We start from the raw sequence: 22,927 nt of genomic DNA, 5'->3' as shown, positions 1-22,927 counted from the left end.
TACACTGACTGGTGTCTCTCAGTCCCCTCTCTCTCAGGGAGATATCTGTACACTGACTGGTGTCTCTCAGTGCCCCCTCTCTCTCTCTCAGGGAGATATCTGTACACTGACTGGTGTCTCTCAGTCCCCTCTCTCTCTCTCAGGGAGATATCTGTACACTGACTGGTGTCTCTCAGTCCCCTCTCTCTCTCAGGGAGATATCTGTACACTGACTGGTGTCTCTCAGTCCCCTCTCTCTCTCTCTCAGGGAGATATCTGTACACTGACTGGTGTCTCTCAGTCCCCTCTCTCTCTTTCAGGGAGATATCTGTACACTGACTCGTGTCTCTCAGTCCCCCCTCTCTCTCTCAGGGAGATATCTGTACACTCAGCGGTGTCTCTCAGTCCCCTCTCTCTCTCAGGGAGATATCTGTACACTCAGCGGTGTCTCTCAGTCCCCCCTCTCTCTCTCAGGGAGATATCTGTACACTCAGCGGTGTCTCTCAGTCCCCCCTCTCTCTCAGGGAGATATCTGTACACTGACTGGTGTCTCTCAGTCCTCTCTCTCTCAGGGAGATATCTGTACACTGACTGGTGTCTCTCAGTCCCCCCTCTCTCTCAGGGAGATATCTGTACACTGACTGGTGTCTCTCAGTCCCCTCTCTCAGGGAGATATCTGTACACGGAGCGGTGTCTCTCAGTCCCCTCTCTCTCTTTCAGGGAGATATCTGTACACTGACTGGTGTCTCTCAGTCCCCTCTCTCTCTTTCAGGGAGATATCTGTACACTGACTGGTGTCTCTCAGTCCCCTCTCTCAGGGAGATATCTGTACACTGAGCGGTGTCTCTCAGTCCCCTCTCTCTCCGGGAGATATCTCTACACTGCCTGGTGTCTCTCAGTCCCCTCTCTCTCTCAGGGAGATGTCTGTACACTGACTGGTGTCTCTCAGTCCCCTCTCTCTCTCTCAGGGAGATATCTGTACACTGACTGGTGTCTCTCTGTCCCCCCTCTCTCAGGGAGATATCTGTACACTGACTGGGGTCTCTCAGTCCCCCCTCTCTCTCTCAGGGAGATATCTGTACACTGACTGGTTTCTCTCAGTCCCCTCTCTCTCCGGGAGATATCTGTACACTGCCTGGTGTCTCTCAGTCCCCTCTCACTCTCGGGGAGATATCTGTACACTGACTCGTGTCTCTCAATCCCCCCTCTCTCTCTAAGTGAGATATCAGTACACTGACTGGCGTCTCTCAGTACCCCGTCTCTCTCAGGAAGATATCTGTACACTGACTGGTGTCTCTCAGTCCCCCCTCTCTCTCTCAGGGAGATATCTGTACACTGACTGGTTTCTCTCAGTCCCTTCTCTCTCTCTCAGGGAGATATGTGTACACAGACTGGTGTCTCTCAGTCCCCTCTCTCTCTCTCAGGGAGATATCTGTACACTGACTGGTGTCTCTCAGTCCCCTCTCTCTCTCAGGGAGATATCTGTACACTGACTGGTGTCTCTCAGTCCCCCCTCTCTCTCAGGGAGATATCTGTACACTGACTGGTGTCTCTCAGCCCCGTCTCTCTATCAGGGAGATATCTGTACACTGACTGGTGTCTCTCAGTCCCCTCTCTCTCTCTCAGGGAGATATCTGTACACTGACTGGTGTCTCTCAGTCCTCCCTCTCTCTCAGGGAGATATCTGTACACTGACTGGTGTCTCTCAGTCCCCCCTCTCTCTCAGGAAAATATCTGTACACTGACTGGTGTCTCTCAGTCCTCTCTCTCTCTCTCTCACAGGGAGATATCTGTACACTGACTGGTTTCTCCCAGTCCCCCCTCTCTCAGGGAGTTCTCTGTACACTGACTGGTGTCTCTCCATACCCCCTCTCTCTCTAAGGGAGATATCTGTACACTGACTGGTGTCTCTCAGTCTCCCCCCTCTCTCTCAGGGAGATATCTGTCCACTGACTGGTGTCTCACAGTCCCCCGTCTCTCTCAGGAAGATATCTGTACACTGACTGGTGTCCCTCAGACCCCTCTCTCTCTCAGGGAGATATCTGTACACTGACTGGTGTCTCTGAGTCACCTCTCTCTCAGGGAGATATCTGTACAGTGACTGGTGTCTCTTAGTCCCCCCTCTCTCTCAGGGAGATATCTGTACAATGACTGGTGTCTCTCAGTCCCCACTCCCTCTCAGGGAGAGATCTGTACACTGACTGGTGTCTCTCAGTCCCCTCTCTCTCTCAGGGAGATATCTGTACACTGACTGGTGTCTCTCAGTCTCCCCCCTCTCTCTCAGGGAGATATCTGTACACTGACTGTTGTCTCTCAGTCCCCCGTCTCTCTCAGGAAGATATCTGTACACTGACTGGTGTCTCTCATTCCCCTCTCTCTCTCAGGGAGATATCTGTACACTGACTGGTGTCTCTCAGTGCCCTCTCTCTCTCTCTCAGGGAGATATCTGTACACTGACTGGTGTCTCTCAGTCCCCCGTCTCTCTCAGGAAGATATCTGTACACTGACTGGTGTCCCTCAGACACCTCTCTCTCTCAGGGAGATATCTGTACACTGACTGGTGTCTCTGAGTCCCCTCTCACTCAGGGAGATATCTGTACACTGACTGGTGTCTCTCAGTCCCCTCTCTCTCTCAGGCAGATATCTGTACACTGACTGGTGTCTCTCAGTCCCCACTCCCTCTCAGGGAGATATCTGTACAATGACTGGTGTCTCTCAGTCCCCTCTCTCTCTCTCTCAGGGAGATATCTGTACACTGACTGGTGTCTTTCAGTCCCCTCTCTCTCAGGGAGATATCTGTACACTGACTGGTGTCTTTCAGTCCCCTCTCTCTCAGGGAGATATCTGTACACTGACTGGTGTCTTTCAGTCCCCTCTCTCTCAGGGAGATATCTGTACACTGACTGGTGTCTCTCAGACCCCTCTCTCTCTCTCTCAGGGAGATATCTGTACACTGACTGGTGTCTCTCAGACCCCTCTCTCCCTCTCTCAGGGAGATATCTGTAAACTGACTGGTGTCTCTCAGTCTCCTCTCTCTCTCTCAGGGAGATATCTGTACACTGACTGGTGTCTCTCAGTCCCCTCTCTCTCTCAGTGAGATATCTGTACACTGACTGGTGTCTCTCAGTCCCCCCTCTCTCAGGGAGATATCTGTACACTGACTGGTGTCTCTCAGTACCCCCTCTCTCTCACAGGGAGATAACTGTACAATGACTGGTGTCTCTCATTCCCCCGTCTCTCTCCCAGGAAGGTATCTGTACACTGACTGGTGTCTCTCAGTGCCCTCTCTCTCTCTCAGGGAGATATCTGTACACTGACTGGTGTCTCTCAGTGCCCCCTCTCTCTCAGGGAGATATCTGTACACTACCTGGTGTCTCTCAGTTCCCCCTCTCTCTCGGGGAGATGTCTGAACACTAACTGGATTCTCTCAGTGCCCCCTCTCTCTCAGGGAGATATCTGTGCACTGACTGGTGTCTCTCAGTCCCCTCTCTCTCTCAGGGAGATATCTGTACACTGACTGGTGTCTCTCAGTCCCCTCTCTTCTCTCAGGGAGATATCTGTACACTGACTGGTGTCTCTCAGTCCCCTCTCTCTCAGGGAGATATCTGTACACTGACTGGTGTCTCTCAGTCCCCTCTCTCTATCTCAGGGAGATATCTGTACACTGACTGGTGTCTCTCAGTCCCCTCTCTCTCTCAGGGAGATATCTGTACACTGCCTGGTGTCTCTTAGTCCCCTCTCTCTCTCAGGGAGATGTCTGTACACTGACTGGTGTCTCTCAGTCCCCTCTCTCTCAGGGAGATATCTGTACACTGACTGGTGTCTCTCAGTCCCCCGTCTCTCTCAGGAAGATATCTGTACACTGACTGGTGTCTCTCAGTCCCCTCTCTCTCTCTCAGGGAGATATCTGTACACTGACTGGTTTCTCTCAGTCCCCTCTCTCTCTCTAAGGGAGATATCTGTACACTGACTGGTGTCTCTCAGTCCCCTCTCTCTCTCTCAGGGAGATATCTGTACACTGACTGGTGGCTCTCAGTCCCCTCTCTCTCTCAGGGAGATATCTGTACACTGACTGGTGTCTCTCTGTCCCCCCTCTCTCAGGGAGATATCTGTACACTGACTCGTGTCTCTCAATCCCCCCTCTCTCTCTAAGGGAGATATCTGGACACTGACTGGTGTCTCTCAGTACCCCGTCTCTCTCAGGAAGCTATCTGTACACTGACTGGTGTCTCTCAGTCCCCTCTCTCTCTCTCAGGGAGATATCTGTACACTGACTGGTTTCTCTCAGTCCCCTCTCTCTCTCTCAGGGAGATATCTGTACACTGACTGGTGTCTCTCAGTCCCCTCTCTCTCTCTCAGGGAGATATCTGTACACTGACTGGTGGCTCTCAGTCCCCTCTCTCTCTCAGGGAGATATCTGTACACTGACTGGTGTCTCTCAGTCCCCCCTCTCTCTCAGGGAGATATCTGTACACTGACTGGTGTCTCTCAGTCCCCTCTCTCTATCAGGGAGATATCTGTACACTGACTGGTGTCTCTCAGTCTCCTCTCTCTCTCTCAGGGAGATATCTGTACACTGACTGGTGTCTCTCAGTCCCCTCTCTCTCTCAGGGAGATATCTGTACACTGACTGGTGTCTCTCAGTCCCCTCTCTCTATCAGGGAGATATCTGTACACTGACTGGTGTCTCTCAGTCCCCCCTCTCTCTCAGGAAGATATCTGTACACTGACTGGTGTCTCTCAGTCCTCTCACTCTCTCTCTCTCAGGGAGATATCTGTACACTGGCTGGTGTCTCTCAGTCCCCCCTCTCTCAGGGAGTTCTCTGTACACTGACTGGTGTCTCTCCATCCCCCCTCTCTCTCTAAGGGAGATATCTGTACACTGACTGGTGTCTCTCAGTCCCCCGTATCTCTCAGGAAGATATCTGCACACTGACTGGGGTCTCTCAGTTCCCTCTCTCTCAGGGAGATATCTGTACACTGACTGGTGTCTCTCAGTCCCCTCTCTCTCTCTCAGGGAGATATCTGTACACTGACTGGTGTCTCTGAGTCCCCCCTCTCTCAGGTAGACATCTGTACAGTGACTGGTGTCTCTTAGTCCCCCCTCTCTCTCAGGGAGATATCTGTACACTGACTGGTGTCTCTCAGTACACCCCCTTCTCTCAGGGAGATATCTGTACACTGACTGGTGTCTCTCAATCCCCTCTCTCTCTCAGGCAGATATCGGTACACTGACTGGTGTCTCTCAGTCCCCACTCTCTCTCAGGGAGATATCTGTACACTGACTGGTGTCGATGAGTCCCCTCTCTCTCTCTCAGGGAGATATCTGTACAATGACTGGTGTCTCTCAGTCCCCTCTCTCTCAGGGAGATATCTGTACACTGACTGGTGTCGATGAGTCCCCTCCCTCTCTCTCACAGGGAGATAACTGTACAATGACTGGTGTCTCTCGTTCCCCCGTCTCTCTCCCAGGAAGGTATCTGTACACTACCTGATGTCTCTCAGTGCCCTCTCTCTCTCTCAGGGAGATATCTGTACACTGACTGGTGTCTCTCAGTCCCCTCTCTCTCTTTCTCAGGGAGATATCTGTACACTGACAGGTGTCTCTCAGTGCCCCCTCTCTCTCAGGGAGATATCTGTACACTGACTGGTGTCTCTCAGTCCCCTCTCTCTCTCAGGGAGATATCTGTACACTGACTGGTGTCTCTCAGTCCCCCCTCTCTCTCAGGGAGATATCTGTACACTGACTGGTGTCTCTCAGTCCCCTCTCTCTCTCAGGGAGATATCTGTACACTGACTGGTGTCTCTCAGTCCCCTCTCTCTCTCAGGGAGATATCTGTACACTGACTGGTGTCTCTCAGTCCCCTCTCTCTCTCTCAGGGAGATATCTGTACACTGACTGGTGTCTCTCAGTCCCCTCTCTCTCTGGGAGATTTCTGTACACTGACTGGTGTCTCTCAGTGCCCCCTCTCTCTCAGGGAGATATCTGTGCACTGACTGGTGTCTCTCAGTCCCCTCTCTCTCTCAGGGAGATATCTGTACACTGACTGGTGTCTCTCAGTCCCCTCTCTCTCTCTCAGGGAGATATCTGTACACTGACTGGTGTCTCTCAGTCCCCTCTCTCTCTGGGAGATTTCTGTACACTGACTGGTGTCTCTCAGTCCCCTCTCTCTCAGGGAGATATCTGTACACTGACTGGTGTCTCTCATTCCCCTCTCTCTCTCTCAGGGAGATATCTGTTCACTGACTGGTGTCTCTCAGTCCCCTCTCTCTCTCAGGGAGATATCTGTACACTGACTGGTGTCTCTCAGTCCCCCCTCTCTCTCTCAGGGAGATATCTGTACACTGACTGGTGTCTCTCAGTCCCCTCTCTCTCTCAGGGAGATATCTGTACACTGACTGGTGTCTCTCAGTCCCCCCTCTCTCTCTCAGGGAGATATCTGTACACTGACTGGTGTCTCTCAGTCCCCTCTCTCAGGGAGATATCTGTACACTGACTGGTGTCTCTCTGTCCCCTCTCTCAGGGAGATATCTGTACACTGACTGGTGTCTCTCAGAAGCCTCCCTCTCTCTCAGGGAGACATCTGTACACTGACTGGTGTCTCTCAGTCCCCTCTCTCTCAGGGAGATATCTGGACACTGACTGGTGTCTCTCAGTCCCCTCTCTCTCTCAGGGAGATATCTGTACACTGACTGGTGTCTCTCAGTCCCCCCTCTCTCTCTCAGGGAGATATCTGTACACTGACTGGTGTCTCTCAGTCCCACCTCTCTCTCTCAGGGAGATATCTGTACACTGACTGGTGTCGATGAGTCCCCTCTCTCTCTCTGAGGGAGATATCTGTACACTGACTGGTGTCTCTCAGTCCCCTCTCTCTCTCTCAGGGAGATATCTGAACACTGACTGGTGTCTCTCAGTCCCCTCTCTCTCTCAGGGAGATCTCTGTACACTGACTGGTGTCTCTCAGTCCCCCCTCTGTATCTGTCTCAAGGTGATATCTGTACACTGACTGGTGTCTCTCAGTCCGCTCTCTCTCCCTCGGGGAGATATCTGTACACTGACTGGTGTCTCTTAGTCCTCTCTCTCTCTCTGGGAGATATCTGTACACTGACTGGTGTCTCTCAGTCCCCCCTCTCTCTCTCAGGGAGATATCTGTACACTGACTGGTGTCTCTCAGTCCCCTCTCTCTCTCAGGGAGATATCTGTACACTGACTGGTGTCTCTCAGTCCCCTCTATCTCAGGGACATCTCTGTACACTGACTGGTGTCTCTCAGTCCCCTCTCTCTCAGGGAGATATCTGTACACTGACTGGTGTCTCTCAGTCCCCCCTCTGTATCTCAGGGAGATATCTGTACACTGACTGGTGTCTCTCAGTCCCCTCTCTCTCAGGGAGATATCTGTACACTGACTGGTGTCTTTCTTTCCCCTCTCTCTCAGGGAGATATCTGTACACTGACTGGTGTCTCTCAGTCCCCTTTTTCTCTGAGGGAGATATCTGTACACTGACTGGTGTCTCTCAGGCCCCCCACTCTCTTTCAGGGAGATTTCTGTACACTGACTGGTGTCTCTCAGTCCCCCCTCTCTCTCTCAGGGAGATATCTGTACACTGACTGGTGTATCTCAGTCCCCCCTCTCTCTCAGGGAGATATCTGTACACTGACTGGTGTCTCTCAGTCCCCTCTCTCCCTCTCAGGGAGATATCTGTACACTGACTGGTGTCTCTCAGTCCCCTCTCTCTCTCAGGGAGATATCTGTACACTGACTGGTGTCTCTCAGTCCCCTCTCTCTCAGTGAGATATCTGTACACTGACTGGTGTCTCTCAGTCCCCTCTCTCTCTGGGAGATATCTGTACACAGACTGGTGTCTCTCAGTCCCCTCTCTCTCTCACAGGGAGATATCTGTACACTGACTGGTGTCTCTCAGTCCCCTCTCTCTCAGGGAGATATCTGTACACTGACTGGTGTCTCTCAGTCCACTCTCTCTCAGGGAGATATCTGTACACTGACTGGTGTCTCTCAGTCCCCTCCCTCTCAGGGAGATATCTGTGCACTGACTGGTGTCTCTCATTACCCCCTCTGACTCTCAGGGAGATATCTGTACACTGACTGGTGTCTCTCAGTCCCCTCTCTCTCTCACTCAGGGAGATATGTGTACACTGACTGTTGCCTCTCAGTCGCCCCTCTCTCTCAGGGAGATATCTGTTCACTGACTGGTGTCTCTCAGTCCCTTCTCTCTCTCAGGGAGATATCTTTACACTGACTGGTGTCTCTCAGTCCCCTCTCTCTCTCAGGGAGATATCTGTGCACTGACTGGTGTCTCTCAGTCCCCCCTCTCTCTCTCAGGGAGATATCTGTACACTGACTGGTGTCTCTCAGTCCCCGCGCTCTCTCTCAGGGAGATATCTGTACACTGACTGGTGACTCTCAGTCCCCTCTCTCTCAGGGAGATATCTGTACACTGACTGGTGTCTCTCAGTCCCCTCTCTCTCTCTCTCTCAGGGAGATATCTGTACACTGACTGGTGTCTCTCAGTCCCCCCTCTGTATCTCAGGGACATCTCTGTACACTGACTGGTGTCTCTCAGTCCCCTCTCTCTCAGGGAGATATCTGTACACTGACTGGTGTCTCACAGGCCCCCCTCTGTATCTCAGGGAGATATCTGTACACTGACTGGTGTCTCTCAGTCCCCTCTCTCTCAGGGAGATATCTGTACACTGACTGGTGTCTTTCAGTCCCCTCTCTCTCAGGGAGATATCTGTACACTGACTGGTGTCTCTCAGTCCCCTCTCTCTCAGTGAGATATCTGTACACTGACTGGTGTCTCTCAGTCCTCTTTCTCTCTGAGGGAGATATCTGTACACTGACTGGTGTCTCTCAGGCCCCCCACTCTCTTTCAGGGAGATATCTGTACACTGACTGGTGTCTCTCAGTCCCCTCTCTCTATCAGTGAGATATCTGTACACTGACTGTTGCCTCTCAGTCCCCTCTGTCTCTCAGGGAGATATCTGTGCACTGACTGGTGTCTCTCAGTCCCCTCTCTCTCTCTCAGGGAGATATCTGTACACTGACTGGTGTATCTCAGTCCCCCCTCTCTCTCAGGGAGATATCTGTACACTGACTGGTGTCTCTCAGTCCCCTCTCTCCCTCTCAGGGAGATATCTGTACACTGACTGGTGTCTCTCAGTCCCCTCTCTCTCTCAGGGAGATATCTGTACACTGACTGGTGTCTCTCAGTCCCCTCTCTCTCAGTGAGATATCTGTACACTGACTGGTGTCTCTCAGTGCCCCCTCGCTCTCAGGGAGATATCTGTACACTAACTGGTGTCTCTCAGTGCCCCCTCTCTCACAGGGAGATATCTGTACACTGACTGGTGTCTCTCCGTCCCCTCTCTCTCTCTCAGGGAGATATCTGTACACTGACTGGTGTCTCTCAGTGCGCCCTCGCTCTCAGGGAGATATCTGTACACTAACTGGTGTCTCTCAGTGCCCCCTCTCTCACAGGGAGATATCTGTACACTGACTGGTGTCTCTCAGTCCCCTCTCTCTCTCTCAGGGAGATATCTGTACACTGACTGGTGTCTCTCTGTCCCCTCTCTCTCTCTCAGGGAGATATCTGTACACTGACTGGTGTCTCTCAGTCCCCTCTCTCTCAGTGTGATATCTGTTCACTGACTGGTATCTCTCCGTCCCCCCTCTCTCTCAGGGAGATATCTGTACACTGACAGGTGTCTCTCAGTCCCCTCTCTCTCTGAGGGAGATATCTGTACACTGACTCGTGTCTCTCAGTCCCCTCTCCCTCTCAGGGAGATATCTGTACACTGACAGGTGTCTCTCAGTCCCCTCTCTCAGGGAGATATCTGTACACTGACTGGTGTCTCTCAGAAGCCTCTCTCTCTCTGTCTCAGGGAGATAACTGTACACTGACTGGTGTCTCTCAGTCCCCTCACTCTCCCTCAGGGAGATATCTCTACACTGACTGGTGTCTCTTTGTCCCCTCTCTCTCTCCGGGAGATATCTGTACACTGACTGGTGTCTCTCAGTCCCCCCCCTCTCTCAGGGAGATGTCTGTACACTGACTGGTGTCTCTCAGTCCCCCCTCTCTCTCTCAGGGAGATATCTGTACACTGACTGGTTTCTCTCAGTCCCCTCTCTCTCAGGGAGATATCTGTACACTGACTGGTGTCTCTCAATCCCCTCTCTCACTCTCAGGGAGATATCTGTACACTGACTGGTGTCTCTCAGTCCCCTCTCTCTCTCTCAGGGAGATATCTGTACACTGACTGGTGTCTCTCAGTCCCCTCTCTCTCTCAGGGAGATATCTGTACACTGACTGGTGTCTCTCAGTCCCCTCTCTCTCTCTCAGGGAGATATCTGTACACTGACTGGTGTCTCTCTGTCCCCTCTCTCTCTCTCGGGGAGATATCTGTACACTGACTGGTGTCTCTCAGTCCCCTCTCTCTCTCAGGGAGATATCTGTGCACTGACTGATGTCTCTCAGTCCCCTCTATCTCAGGGAGATATCTGTACACTGACTGGTGTCTCTCAGTCCCTTCTCTCTCTCAGGGAGATATCTGTACACTGACTGGTGTCTCTCAGTCCTCCCCCTCTCGCAGTGAGATATCTGTACACTGACTGGTGTCTCTCAGTCCCCTCTCTCTCTCTCTCAGGGAGATATCTGTGCACTGACTGGTGTCTCTCAGTCCCCTCTCTCTCTCAGGGAGATATCTGTACACTGACTGGTGTCTCTCATTCCCCTCTCTCTCGGGGAGATATCTGTACACTGACTGGTATCTCTCAGTCCCCTCTCTCTCTCAGGGAGATATCTGTACACTGACTGGTGTCTCTCAGTCCCCCCTCTCTCTCAGGGAGATATCTGTACACTGACTGGTGTCTCTCAGTCCCCCCTCTCTCTCAGGGAGATATCTGTACACTGACTGGTGTCTCTCAGTCCCCTCTCTCTCTCAGGGAGATATCTGTACACTGACTGGTGTCTCTCAGTCCCCTCTCTCTCTCAGGGAGATATCTGTACACTGACTGGTGTCTCTCAGTCCCCTCTCTCTCTCTCGGGGAGATATCTGTACACTGACTGGTGTCTCTCAGTCCCCTCTCTCTCAGGGAGATATCTGTACACTGACTGGTGTCTCTCAGACCCCTCTCTCTCTCTCGGGGAGATATCTGTGCACTGACTAGTGTCTCTCAGTCCCCTCTCTCTCTGTCTCAGGGAGATATGTATGGAGGGGTTTAGTGGGGGATACAGAGATGGGGTGGTTCTCTTGGGGGTTACACAGACAGCGAGTGGGTGTCGGGGGGGTTACAGAGATCGGGAGGAGGTGTTGGGATTTTCCGAGATAGGGAGGGGGTGTAACGGTTTTCAGAGATAGCTAGGGGTTGGAGTGTGGTTACAGAGATAGGGAGAGGGTGTAGGTGGTTACAGAGACAGGGAGGGGATGTAGGGGGGTTACAGAGACAGGGAGGGGGTGTAGGGGGGTTACAGAGATAGGGAGGGGATGTAGGGGGGTTACAGAGATAGGGAGGGGGTGTAGGGGGGTTACAGAGATAGGGAGGGGGGTGTAGGTGGTTACAGAGATAGGGAAGGGGTGTAGGGGGGTTACACAGATAGGGAAGGGGTGTAGGTGGTTACAGAGATAGGGAGGGGGTGTAGGGGGTTACAGAGATAGGGAGAAGGTGTAGGTGGTTACAGAGACAGGGAGGGGGTGTAGGGGGGTTACAGAGACAGGGAGGGGGTGTAGGGGGTTACAGAGACAGGGAGGGGGTGTAGGGGGGTTACAGAGACAGGGAGGGGGTGTAGGGGGGTTACAGAGATAGGGAGGGGGTGTAGGGGGGTTACAGAGATAGGGAGGGGGTGCAGGGGGGTTACAGAGACAGGGAGGGGGTGTAGGGGGGTTACAGAGACAGGGAGGGGGTGTAGGGGGGTTACAGAGACAGGAAGGGGGTGTAGGGGGTTTACAGAGATAGGGAGGGAGTGTAGGGGAGTTACAGAAACAGGGAGGGGGTGTAGGGGGGTTACAGAGATAGGGAGGGGGTGTGGGGGGTTACACAGATAGGGGGTGTAGGGGGTTACAGAGATAGGGGGGGTGTAGGGGGGTAACAGAGATAGGGAGGTGATGTAGGGGTGTTACAAAGATAGGGAAGCGTCTTGGGGGTGACTGAGATAGCGAGGGGGTGTAAGGGTTTACAGAGATAGGGGGGGTGTGTAGGGGGTTACAGAGACATGGAGGGGGTGTAGGGGGTTACAGAGAGAGGGAGGGGGTGTAGCGGGGTTACATAGACAGGGAGGGGGTGTAGGGGGGTTACATAGAGAGGGAGGGGGTGTAGGGGGTTACAGAGACAGGGAGGGGGTGTAGGGGGTTACAGAGACAGGGAGGGGGTGTAGGGGGTTACAGAGACAGGGAGGGGGTGTAGGGGGTTACAGAGACAGGAAGGGGGTGTAGGGGGTTACAGAGACAGGGAGGGGGTGTAGGGGGGTTACAGAGACAGGGAGGGGGTGTAGGGGGTTACAGAGACAGGGAGGGGGTGTAGGGGGGTTACAGAGACTGCGAGGGGGTGTAGGGGGTTACAGAGTTAGGGAGGGGGTGTAGGGGGTTACAGACACAGGGAGGGTGTGTAGGGGGGTTACAGAGATAGGGAGGGGGTGTAGGGGGTTACAAAGACAGGGAGGGGGTGTAGGGGGGTTACAGAGACAGGGAGGGGGTGTAGGGGGTTACAAAGACAGGGAGGGGGTGTAGGGGGGTTACAGAGATAGGGAGGGGGTGTAGGGGGTTACAAAGACAGGGAGGGGGTGTAGGGGGGTTACAGAGACAGGGAGGGGGTGTAGGGGGTTACAGAGACAGGGAGGGGGTGTAGGGGGTTACAGAGACAGGGAGGGTGTGTAGGGGGTTACAGAGACAGGGAGGGGGTGTAGGGGGTTACAGAGACAGGGAGGGTGTGTAGGGGGTTACAGTGACAGGGAGGGGGTGGAGGGGGTTACAGAGACAGGGAGGGGGTGTAGGGGGTTACAGTGACAGGGAGGGGGTGTAGGGGGGTTACAGAGACAGGGAGGGTGTATAGGGGTTTACAGAGACAGGGAGGGCGTGTAGGGGGTTACAGAGACCGGGAGGGGGTGTAGGGGGTTACTGAGATAGGGAGGGGGTGTAGGGGGGTTACAGAGACAGGGAGGGGGTGTAGGGGATTACAGAGATAGGGAGGGGGTGTAGGGGGTTACAGAGACCAGGAGGGTGTGTAGGGGGGTTACAGAGACAGGGAGGCGGTGTAGGGAGTTACAGAGACAGGGAGAGGATGTAGGGGGTTACAGAGATAGGGAGGGTGTATAGGGGGTTACAGAGACCTGGAGAGGGTGTAGGGGGTTACAGAGATAGGGAGGGGGTATAGGGGGGTTACAGAGATAGGGAGGGGGTGTAGGGGGGATTACAGAGTCAGGGAGGGTGTGTAGTGGGGGTGACGTGAATAGGGAGGGGGTGTAGGGGGTTACAGGGATAGGGAGGGGGTTTCAGGGGGTTACAGAGACAGGGAGGGGGTGTAGTGGGGTTACAGAGACAGGTTGGGGGAGTAGTGGGTTACAGAGATAGGGAGGGTGTGTCGGGGGTTACAGAGACCGGGAGGGGGTGTTGGGGGGTTACAGAGACAGGGAGGGGGTGTAGGGGGTTACAGAGACAGGGAGGGGGAGTAGGGGAGTTACAGGGATAGGGAGGGGTGTAGGGGGGTTACAGAAATAGGGAGTGGGTGTAGGGGGTTACAGAGACCGGGAGGGGGTGGAGGGGGGTTGCAGAGACAGAGAGGGGGTGAAGGTGGGTTACAGAGACAGGGAGGGTGTGTAGGGGGGTTATAGAGACAGGGAGGGGGTGTAGGGGGTTACAGGGACAGGGAGGGGGTGGTAGGGGGTTCCAGAGATAGGTAGTGGGTGTAGGGGGTTACAGAGACCGGGAGGGGGTGGAGGGGGGTTACAGAGACAGGTTGGGGGAGTAGTGGGTTACAGAGTTAGGGAGGGGGTGTGGGGGGTTACAGAGACAGGGCGGGTGTGTAGGGGATTACAGAGACAGGGAGGGAGTTTCGGGGGGTTACAGAGACAGGGAGGGTGTGTAGGGGTTTATAGAGACAGGGAGGAGGTGGAGGGGGGTTACAGAGACAGGGAGGGGGGTGTAGGGGGGTTACAGAGTCAGGGAGGTGGTGTGGGGGGGTTACAGAGATAGGGAGGGGGTGTAGGGGGGTTACAGAGATAGGGAGGGGGTGTAGGGGGGTTACAGAGACAGGGAGGGGGTGTAGGGGGATACAGAGACCGGGAGGGGGTGTAGGGGGGTTACAGAGATAGGGAGGGGGTGTAGGGGGGTTACAGAGATAGGGAGGGGGTGTAGGGGGGTTACAGAGACAGGGAGGGGGTGTAGGGGGTTACAGAGACAGGGAGGGGGTGTAGGGGGGTTACAGAGACTGCGAGGGGGTGTAGGGGGTTACAGAAACAGGGAGGAGGTGTAGGGGGGTTCCAGAGATAGGGAGGGTGTGTAGGGGGGTACAGAGACAGGGAGGGGGTGTAGGGGGGTTACAGAGACTGGGAGGGGGAGTAGTGGGTTACAGAGTTAGGGAGGGGGTGTAGGGGGTTACAGGGATAGGGAGGGGGTGTAGGGGGTTACAGAGACAGGAAGGGGGTGTAGGGGGGTTACAGAGATAGGGAGGGGGTGTAGGGGGTTACAGAGATAGGGAGGGGGTGTAGGGGGGTTACAGAGACAGGGAGGGGGTGTTGGGGTGTTACAGAGATAGGGAGGGTGTGTAGGGGGTTACAGAGACAGGGAGGGGGTGTAGGGGGTTACAGAGATAGGGAGGGGGTGTAGGGGGTTACAGAGATAGGGAGGGGGTGTAGGGGGTTACAGAGATAGGGAGGGGGTGTAGGGGGGTTACAGAGACAGGGAGGGGGTGTAGGGGGTTACAGAGATAGGGAGGGGGTGTAGGGGGTTACAGAGATAGGGAGGGGGTGTAGGGGGGTTACAGAGATAGGGAGGGGGTGTAGGGGGGTTACAGAGATAGGGAGTGGGTGTAGGGGGGTTACAGAGACAGGGAGGGGGTGTAGGGGGTTACAGAGACAGGGAGGGGGTGGAGGGGGTTACAGAGACAGGGAGGGGGTGTAGGGGGGTTACAGTGACAGGGAGGGGGTGTAGGGGGTTTACAGAGACAGGGAGGGGGTGTAGGGGGTTACAGAGACAGGGAGGGGGTGTAGGGGGGGTTACAGAGACAGGGCGGGGGTGGAGGGGGTTTACAGAGACAGGGAGGGAGTGTAGGGGGGTTACAGAGATAGGGAGGGGGTGTAGGGGGTTACAGAGACAGGAAGTGGGTGTAGGGGGGTTACAGAGACATGGAGGGTGTGTAGGGGGTTACAGAGACAGGGAGGGGGTGTAGGGGGTTACAGAGACAGGGAAGGGGTGTAGGGGGGTTACAGAGACAGGGAGGGGGTGTAGGGGGGTTACAGGGACAGGGAGGGGGCGTAGGGGGTTACAGAGACAGGAAGGGGGTGTAGGGGGGTTACAGAGATAGGGAGGGGGTGTAGGGGGGTTACAGAGATAGGGAGGGGGTGTAGGGGGTTACAGGGATAGGGAGGGGGCGTAGGGGGTTACAGAGACAGGAAGGGGGTGTAGGGGGGTTACAGAGATAGGGAGGGGGTGTAGGGGGGTTACAGAGACAGGGAGGGGGTGTAGGGGGTTAGAGAGACAGGGAGGGGGTGTAGGGGGGTTACAGAGACAGGGAGGGGGTGTAGGGGGGTTACAGGGATAGGGAGGGGGTGTAGGGGGTTACAGAGACAGGAAGGGGGTGTAGGGGGGTTACAGAGATAGGGAGGGGGTGTAGGGGGTTACAGAGACAGGAAGTGGGTGTAGGGGGGTTACAGAGACATGGAGGGTGTGTAGGGGGTTACAGAGACAGGCAGGGGGTGTAGGGGGGTTACAGAGACATGGAGGGTGTGTGGGGGTTACAGAGACAGGCAGGGGGTGTAGGGGGGTTACAGAGACAGGGAGGGGGTGTAGTGGGGGTGACGTGAATAGGGAGGGGGTTTCGGGGGGTTACAGAGACAGGGAGGGGGTGTAGTGGGGTTTCAGAGACAGGTTGGGGGAGTAGTGAGTTACAGAGTTAGGGAGGGGGTGTGGGGGGTTACAGAGACAGGGAGGGGGTGTAGGGGGTTACAGAGACCGGGAGGGGGTGGAGGGGGGTTGCAGAGACAGGGAGGGGGTGAAGGTGGGTTACAGAGACAGGGAGGGTGTGTAGGGGGGTTACAGAGACAGGGAGGGTGTGTAGGGGGTTACAGAGACAGGGAGGGGGTGTAGGGGGTTAGAGAGACAGGGAGGGGGTGTATGGGGTTACAGAGATAGGGAGGGGGTGTAGGGGGGGTCCAGAGATCGGGAGGGGGTGTAGGGGGTTACAGAGACAGGGAGGGGGTGTAGGGGGTTAGAGAGACAGGGAGGGGGTGTAGGGGGGTTACAGAGACAGGGAGGGGGTGTAGTGGGGGTGACGTGGATAGTGAGGGGGTTGGGATGTGTTGCCGGGGAACAGTATGTTCCAGGAGCCGGTGTTGATGTGCCGTGAGTCTGAGGGATTGTGCCCTGTCTCCTGGTGAAGGTCTCTCTCTCTCTGTGAGTGTGTGTGAGTGTGAGTGAGTGTGAGTGAGTGTGAGTGAGTGAGTGTGAGTGAGTGAGTGTGTGAGTGAGTGAGTGTGAGTGAGTGAGTGTGTGTGTGAGTGTGTGTGAGTGTGTGTGAGTGAGTGTGAGTGTGTGTGAGTGAGTGAGTGTGAGTTAGTGAGTGAGTGAGTGAGTGTGTGTGAGTGTGTGTGAGTGAGTGTGTGTGTGAGTGTGTGAGTGAGTGAGTGTGTGTGTGAGTGAGTGTGTGTGAGTGAGTGAGTGTGTGTGTGAGTGTGTGAGTGAGTGAGTGTGTGTGTGAGTGTGTGTGAGTGAGTGTGAGTGTGTGAGTGAGTGAGTGTGTGTGTGAGTGTGTGAGTGAGTGAGTGTGTGTGTGAGTGAGTGTGTGTGAGTGAGTGAGTGTGTGTGTGAGTGTGTGAGTGAGTGAGTGTGTGTGTGAGTGTGTGTGAGTGAGTGTGTGTGTGAGTGTGTGAGTGAGTGAGTGTGTGTGTGAGTGAGTGTGTGTGAGTGTGTGTGAGTGTGTGTGAGTGTGTGTGTGAGTGAGTGTGTGTGTGAGTGAGTGTGAGTGAGTGTGTGTGAGTGTGTGTGAGTGTGTGTGAGTGAGTGAGTGTGTGTGTGAGTGTGTGTGAGTGAGTGTGTGTGTGAGTGTGTGAGTGAGTGAGTGTGTGTGTGAGTGAGTGTGTGTGAGTGTGTGTGAGTGTGTGTGAGTGTGTGTGAGTGAGTGTGTGTGTGTGTGAGTGAGTGAGTGAGTGCTCAGTCTGCTCACTGTGTGAATGACCTTGGCCAGGCTCCAGGGAGTGGGGGTTGGGGAAGACAGATCACATTCCTGACTGTGGGATTGCTCTGGTCTGTCCTCAGGAATCAGGGAGAGACTGGGCACCGTCTCTACACCCAGACTTCAACAAACACCGGACGTCCCACCGTTAACACAGGGTAAGTGTTCGGGAGCATCCCAGGGACAGGGCGATCCCAGGGACAGGGTCAGGGATAGGGAGATCCCAGGGATAGGGAGATCCCAGGGATAGGGAGATCCCAGGGAAGGGCACATCCCAGGGAAGGGCTCATCCCAGGGAAGGGTACATCCCAGGACAGGGAGATCCCAGGGAAGGGTACATCCCAGGGAAGGGCACATTCCAGGGAAGGGTACATCCCCGGGACAGGGAGATCCCAGGGAAGGGCACATCCCAGGGAAGAGTACATCCCAGGGAAGGGTGCATCCCCGGGACAGGGAGATCCCAGGGAAGGGCACATCCCAGGGAAGAGTACATCCCAGGGAAGGGTGCATCCCCGGGACAGGGAGATCCCAGGGAAGGGCACATCCCAGGGAAGGGCACATCCCAGAGAAGGACACAACACAGCGACAGGGAGATCCCAGGGAAGGGCACATCCCAGAGAAGGACACAACACAGCGACAGGGAGATCCCAGGGAAGGGCACATCCCAGGGAAGGGCACATCGCAGGGAAGGGCACATCGCAGGGAAGGGCACATCCCAGGGAAGGGCACATCCCAGGGAAGGGTACATCCCAGGGAAGGGTACATCCCAGGGACAGGGAGATCCCAGGGAAGGGCACATCCCAGGGACGGGCACATCCCAGGGAAGGGCTCATCCCAGGGAACACTGGCTCCCTGTCTCTGTCTCTGTCTGTGGGTGTTTGTGTGTGTGTCACACAGTCTGTCCCTCGCTGGGAACCTCTGACAGTGCCCACTCCCTCAGCACTGACCCTCCGACAGTGCCCACTCCCTCAGCACTGACCCTCCGACAGTGCCCACACCCTCAGCACTGACCCTCCGACAGGGCCCACTCCCTCAGCAATGACCCTTCGACAGTGCCCACTCCCTCAGCACTGACCCTCCGACAGTGCCCACTCCCTCAGCACTGACCCTCCGACAGTGCCCACTCCCTCAGCACTGACCCTCCGACAGGGCCCACTCCCTCAGCACTGACCCTCCGACAGTGCCCACTACCTCAGCACTGACCCTCCGACAGTGCCCTCTCCCTCAGCACTGACCCTCCGACAGTGCCCACTCCCTCAGCACTGACCCTCCGACAGGGCCCATTCCCTCAGCACTGACCCTCCGACAGTGCCCACTCCCTCAGCACTGACCCTCCGACAGTGCCCACTCCCTCAGCACTGACCCTCCGACAGTGCCCACTCCCTCAGCACTGACCCTCCGACAGGGCCCACTCCCTCAGCACTGACCCTCCGACAGTGCCCACTCCCTCAGTACTGACCCTCCGACAGTGCCGACTCCCTCAGCACTGACCCTCCGACAGTGCCCACTCCCTCAGCACTGACCCTCTGACAGTGCACACTCCCTCAGCACTGACCCTCCGACAGTGCCCACTCCCTCAGCACTGACCCTCCGACAGTGCCCACTCCCTCAGCACTGACCCTCCGACAGTGCCCACTCCCTCAGTAGTGACCCTCCGACAGTGCCCACTCCCTCGACACTGACCCTCCGACAGGGCCCACTCCCTCAGCACTGACACTCCGACAGTGCCCTCTCCCTCAGCACTGACCCTCCGACAGTGCCCACTCCCTCAGCACTGACACTCCGACAGTGCCCTCTCCCTCAGCACTGACCCTCCGACAGTGCCCACTCCCTCAGCAATGACCCTTCGACAGTGCCCACTCCCTCAGCACTGACCCTCTGACAGTCCCCACTCCCTCAGCACTGACCCTCTGACAGTCCCCACTCCCTCAGCACTGACCCTCCGACAGTGCCCACTCCCTCAGTAGTGACCCTCCGACAGTGCCCACTCCCTCGACACTGACCCTCCAACAGTGCCCACTCCCTCAGCACTGACCCTCCGACAGTGCCCACTCCCTCAGCACTGACCCTCCGACAGTGCCCACTCCCTCAGCACTGACCCACTGACAGTGCCCACTCCCTCAGCACTGACCCTCCGACAGGGCCCACTCCCTCAGCACTGACCCTCCGACAGGGCCCACTCCCTCAGCACTGACCCTCCGACAGTGCCCACTCCCTCAGCACTGACCTTCCGACAGTGCCCACTCCCTCAGCACTGACCCTCCAACATTGTCCACTCCCTCAGCACTGACCCTCCAACAGTGCCCACTCCCTCAGCACTGACCCTCCGACAGTGCCCACTCCCTCAGCACTGACCCACTGACAGTGCCCACTCCCTCAGCACTGACCCTCCGACAGGGCCCACTCCCTCAGCACTGACCCTCCGACAGGGCCCACTCCCTCAGCACTGACCCTCCGACAGTGCCCACTCCCTCAGCACTGACCTTCCGACAGTGCCCACTCCCTCAGCACTGACCCTCCAACATTGTCCACTCCCTCAGCACTGACCCTCCAACAGTGCCCACTCCCTCAGCACTGACCCTCCGACAGTGCCCACTCCCTCAGCACTGACCCTCCGACAGTGCCCACTCCCTCAGCACTGACCCTCCGACAGTGCCCACTCCCTCAGCACTGACCCTCCGACAGTGCCCACTCCCTCAGCACTGACCCTCCGACAGTGCCCACTCCCTCAGCACTGACCCTCCGACAGTGCCCACTCCCTCAGCACTGACCCTCCGACAGTGCCCACTCCCTCAGCACTGACCCTCTGACAGTGCCCACTCCCTCAGCACTGACCCTCCGACAGGGCCCACTCCCTCAGCACTGACCCTCCGACAGGGCCCATTCCCTCAGCACTGACCCTCCGACAGTGCCCACTCCCTCAGCACTGACCCTCTGACAGTGCCCACTCCCTCAGCACTGACCCTCCGACAGGGCCCAATCCCTCAGCACTGACCCTCTGACAGTGCCCACTCCCTCAGCACTGACCCTCCGACAGGGCCCAATCCCTCAGCACTGACCCTCCGACAGTGCCCACTCCCTCAGCACTGACCCTCCGACAGGGCCCAATCCCTCAGCACTGACACTCCGACAGTGCCCTCTCCCTCAGCACTGACCCTCCGACAGTGCCCACTCCCTCAGCACTGACCCTCCGACAGTGCCCACTCCCTCAGCAATGACCCTTCGACAGTGCCCACTCCCTCAGCACTGACCCTCTGACAGTCCCCACTCCCTCAGCACTGACCCTCTGACAGTCCCCACTCCCTCAGCACTGACCCTCCGACAGTGCCCACTCCCTCAGTAGTGACCCTCCGACAGTGCCCACTCCCTCGACACTGACCCTCCGACAGTGCCCACTCCCTCAGCACTGACCCTCCGACAGGGCCCACTCCCTCAGCACTGACCCTCCGACAGTGCCCACTCCCTCAGCACTGACCCTCCAACAGTGCGGCACTCCCTCAGCACTGACCCTCCAACAGTGCCCACTCCCTCAGCACTGACCCTCCGACAGTGCCCACTCCCTCAGCACTGACCCTCCGACAGTGCCCACTCCCTCAGCACTGACCCACTGACAGTGCCCACTCCCTCAGCACTGACCCTCCGACAGGGCCCACTCCCTCAGCACTGACCCTCCGACAGGGCCCACTCCCTCAGCACTGACCCTCCGACAGTGCCCACTCCCTCAGCACTGACCTTCCGACAGTGCCCACTCCCTCAGCACTGACCCTCCAACATTGTCCACTCCCTCAGCACTGACCCTCCAACAGTGCCCACTCCCTCAGCGCTGACCCCCTGACCGTGCCCACTCCCTCAGCACTGACCCTCTGACAGTGCCCACTCCCTCAGCACTGACCCTCCGACAGGGCCCACTCCCTCAGCACTGACCCTCCGACAGTGCCCACTCCCTCAGCACTGACCTTCCGACAGTGCCCACTCCCTCAGCACTGACCCTCCAACAGTGCCCACTCCCTCAGCGCTGACCCCCTGACCGTGCCCACTCCCTCAGCACTACCCTCCGACAGTGCCCACTCCCTCGACACTGACCCTCCGACAGTGCCCACTCCCTCAGCACTGACCCTCCGACAGTGCCCACTCCCTCAGCACTGACCCTCCGACAGTGCCCACTCCCTCAGCACTGACCCTCCGACAGTGTCCACTCCCTCAGCACTGACCCTCCGACAGTGCCCACTCCCTCAACACTGACCCTCCGACAGTGCCCACTCCCTCAGCACTGACCCTCCGACAGTGCCCACTCCCTCAGAGCTGACCCCCTGACCGTGCCCACTCCCACAGCACTGACCCTCCGACAGTGCCCAATCCCTCAGCACTGACCCTCCGACAGTGCCCACTCCCTCAGCACGGAGCCTCCGACAGGGCCCACTCCCTCAGCGCTGACCCCCTGACCGTGCCCACTCCCTCAGCACTACCCTCCGACAGTGTCCACTCCCTCAGCACTGACCCTCCGACAGTGCCCACTCCCTCAGCACTGACCCTCCAACAGTGTCCACTCCCTCAGCACTGACCCTCCGACAGTGCCCACTCCCTCAGCACTGACCCTCCGACAGTGCCCACTCCCTCAGCACGGACCCTCCGACAGTGCCCACTCCCTCAGCGCTGACCCCCTGACCGTGCCCACTCCCTCAGCACTACCCTCCGACAGTGCCCAATCCCTCAGCACTGACCTTCCGACAATGCCCACTCCCTCAGCACTGACCCTCCAACAGTGTCCACTCCCTCAGCACTGACCCTCCGACAGTGCCCACTCCCTCAGCGCTGACCACCTGACCGTGCCCACTCCCTCAGCGCTGACCCCCTGACTGTGCCCACTCCCTCAGCGCTGACCACCTGACCGTGCCCACTCCCTCAGCGCGGACCCCCTGACCGTGCCCACTCCCTCAGCGCGGACCCCCTGACTGTGCCCACTCCCTCAGCACTGACCCCCTGACCGTGCCCACTCCCTCAGCGCTGACCCCCTGACCGTGCCCACTCCCTCAGCGCGGACCCCCTGACCGTGCCCACTCCCTCAGCGCTGACCCCCTGACCGTGCCCAATCCCTCAGCGCTGACCCCCTGACCGTGCCCACTCCCTCAGCGCTGACCCCCTGACCGTGCCCACTCCCTCAGCGCGGACCCCCTGACCGTGCCCACTCCCTCAGCGCTGACCCTCCGACAGTGCCCCCTCCCTCAGCGCTGACCCCCTGACCGTGCCCACTCCCTCAGCGCTGACCCCCTGACCGTGCCCACTCCCTCAGCGCTGACCCCCTGACCGCGCCCACTCCCTCAGCACTGACCCCCTGACCGTGCCCACTCCCTCAGCGCTGACCCCCTGACCGTGCCCACTCCCTCAGCGCGGACCCCCTGACCGTGCCCACTCCCTCAGCGCTGACCCCCTGACCGTGCCCACTCCCTCAGCGCGGACCCCCTGACCGTGCCCACTCCCTCAGCGCTGACCCCCTGACCGTGCCCACTCCCTCAGCGCTGACCCCCTGACCGTGCCCACTCCCTCAG

This window comes from Chiloscyllium punctatum, chromosome 51 (assembly GCF_047496795.1).
Source record: "Chiloscyllium punctatum isolate Juve2018m chromosome 51, sChiPun1.3, whole genome shotgun sequence".
In the NCBI taxonomy this organism is placed as follows: domain Eukaryota; kingdom Metazoa; phylum Chordata; class Chondrichthyes; order Orectolobiformes; family Hemiscylliidae; genus Chiloscyllium; species Chiloscyllium punctatum.
The sequence above is the reverse complement of the archived record's forward strand: the minus strand, read 5'-3'. Positions refer to the sequence as shown.